Raw genomic sequence first — 3333 nt, 5'->3', positions numbered from 1 at the left:
TGCGCCCAACGTGAAAAGAGCTTAGAATAATTAGGGGAACGGTTTGGTGAAGCCAAATAGGACACTTACTATTTTTGGCCGAAAACCTTGCGCACTAGTAGACATCACGACCGTCTATAAATAGTAAGTTTACTATTTATAGTAAGTCGCGGATTCTAGGAGTTTGAGTTGTAGTTTGATTATGATTTCTTTCCCATTGCTTGATACCCTTATTTAAAGGGTTGTGAACTCGATTTTAATCATTCATCAATCAATTTCGAATTTATTAGAATTTATTTCTATTTTCTGCTTTCTTTCCTCGTGGATTCGAGAAGTCTCTGTGAGGAGTCCAGAGAAGTTCCGTGGATTCGGAATAGTTATCCTCTTGAGGAAGACGGTGCTCGACCTCACGTCCTCCACTGCATCAAAAAGACAATTATCAGCTTGACCCAAAACTTTTGCGACCCATTAATGATGGGTTTATCCATACCGTCCCTCTATATATATATATATATATATATATATATATATATATATTATATATATATATATATATATATATATATATATATATATATATATATTTTTTTTTTTTTTTTCATGTCCTAATTTTCGGATATAAGCCCAAAAATGAAGAAGGTCCAAAGCTTTAATGGACCACACAGTTGGGATTAACGACCCACCATTAAAAACTTCTTGGGATCAGGATCCAGTTGATATTTGTATGTTGCCTATGTGCCGTTGTGAACATGTTGGATGGAAAATAAACATGGATGGGCTTTAGCAAGGTTTTAATGGTGAGTGTTATTATCACCATTGCTTCGTTGGCGTGGTACATTTTGAACCTTTGATCTGCTTCATTTTTGGGCTAATATCCTAAAAATATATAAAATAATATGTAAAATCGATGGATGGCATGCACAAGCCCATACATCATGGTGGGTTAGATCCCTGCCTGTCCCAAGCTCCGGTCAATCTGCATCCCTTTGAAAGGTGCAGTGCGCTGAAACGGATTGGCTACTATCCCATCCATCCTCACCCGGTGCATGCATGGTGTATGGGTTTTATCCACACCGTTTATACATTTTTACATATCATTTTACGGCGTCATCCAAAAAACAAGACGTATACAGGGCTCAAGTGGATCACACATGAAGATTAAACACTTACCGTTGAAAATTTTTGGGGCCAAGGAAGTTTCGCATCCTGATTTCCCTTCATTCAGGTCTATATAACCCTATGAAATAGGTTAGATGGTACATAAACTTTCACCGCAGGCCCAAAGAAGGTTTCAACAGTGGAAATAATTATCCCACTGCTTCCTATGATGTGGTCAACGTAATTCTTAGATCTATTTTATTTTTTGGCTTATACCCTATATTAATATTAATATTAATATGAACAAAAAAAAAAGAAAAAAAAAAGAGAGAATAAACGGTGTGGATGAAACCCATACATCACTGTGCCACCTAATAGACCTAGTCGGTGTTGAGCCAAGGACAGGCCGTACTTAATCGGCGTCCCTGCAGAAGGCCCCCGAGGATGGCCTCACCTACGATGTGAATAATCTGTAGCTTATACAGCACTGAGTGGCTTTGAAATTTTGTGCTCTTGCAATCATACTTAACATGGTGGGTTAAGATTGGATTGATATTCTGCTCAAAAAGGACCGCTTGGATTGAACTCTATTCCAAGCACTTCTTTTAATACACCAACTCCACTTCTATGCGGTAGCATCGAAGCATGTGCATGAACCACGGTAGCTCCCCGCGGTCCACCACGTTGCATATGTAAAAAAAGAGACGCGGATTTCTTGAAAAACCCTACGTTGTATATGTCAAAAAACGGGACGCGGGTTTCTTGAAAAACCCAACGTTGCATATGTCAAAAAAAACGAAACGCGGATTTCTTGGAAAACCCTACGTTGTATATGTCAAAAAAGAGACGCGGGTTTCTTGGAAAACCTTGGCAGGAAGTTCCTTGAAAAACCCTACGTTGGATATGTCAAAAAAGAGACGCGGGTTTCTTGGAAAACCTTGGCAGGAAGTCCCTGCACTGGTAACCTAAGTGAGCCCATTAGAATGTTTGTGATAAATCCACCCGTCCAACCATTTTTTGAGCTCTTTTAGGACGTGTTGCACTAAGGAAAAGGTGAGTAGGGAAATTCGTGCCATTGAAACCTCCTTAGGTCAACACTGACGTTTATAATCCCATCATATTTTTCATAACCACATTTCTGCCGAGGTGAACTGAAAACACAAATACTGTACGGATTCAAAACTTCCATTGGCCCATGAATATTTCAACCATGGACGTTCAATCCTTAAGATTTTGGCCCACTTGAGTCTTGGTTTCGGCTCACCTTTTTTATCTCATGTCTCAAAATATGCTCACAAAATAGATGGATGGAGTGAATTTCTCACAAATATCATGGTGGGTCCCACCTATATTCCCAGTGCAGCAACCTTGTGCTAAAGGTGTGGTCAACTCAATTCTTGGATCTACTTCATTTTTTGGCTTATAATTTAAATTAATATGAAAAAAATGAATAGACGGTGTGGATGAAACCCATACGTCACTTCACTGTGCCACCTCAGAGGCCCAGTCGGTGCTGAGCTAGGGACAGGCATCACCCAATCAGAATCCCTGTAGAAGCCTACGAGGATGGCCCCACTAACTATATGAAAAATCTGTAGCATATACAGCGCTGTGTGGTCTTGCAATCATCCTAACAAGGTGGGTTAAGATTGGATTGAGATTCTGCCGAAAAAGGGACGGCTTGGATTGAACTTCATTCCAAGCGCTTCTTTTAATACAACTACTCTACCTTTATGCAGTCAGCATCAAAGCATTTTGCATGAACCAAGGAAACTCCTGGGTCCACCACGTTGCATATATCAAAAACAGAGGCATAGATTTCTTGAAAAACCTTGGCAGGAAGGTCTTGTACTGATAACCTAGGTGGGCCCACTATAATGTTTGTGATAAATCCACCCGTTCATCTATTTTTTGAGCTCTTTTTAGGACATGCTGCACTAAAAGAAATTCGTACCGTTGAAAGCTTCTTAGGTCCACAGTAATGTTTATATGGCCATCATATTTTTCATAACCAAATTTCTACTTACGGGAATTGAAAACATAAATATTATCCTGATCCAAACCTCCATGGCCTCAAGAATATTTCAACCGTGGACATTCAATCCTTACATTTTCGGCCCACTCGAGTCTAGGATTGGGCTCATGATAACACCATCTGCTTGAAACTTGTAATTGCTGTCCTGACTAATTTATGTCAGGTTTTGGAGTGAATTTCTGAATGTTAAAAATCTGCTTTTTGAAGTGATTGTTAGATTC

This window comes from Magnolia sinica, chromosome 15, assembly GCF_029962835.1.
Source record: "Magnolia sinica isolate HGM2019 chromosome 15, MsV1, whole genome shotgun sequence".
Classification (NCBI taxonomy): Eukaryota; Viridiplantae; Streptophyta; class Magnoliopsida; order Magnoliales; family Magnoliaceae; genus Magnolia; species Magnolia sinica.
This window is presented reverse-complemented; position numbering follows the sequence as displayed.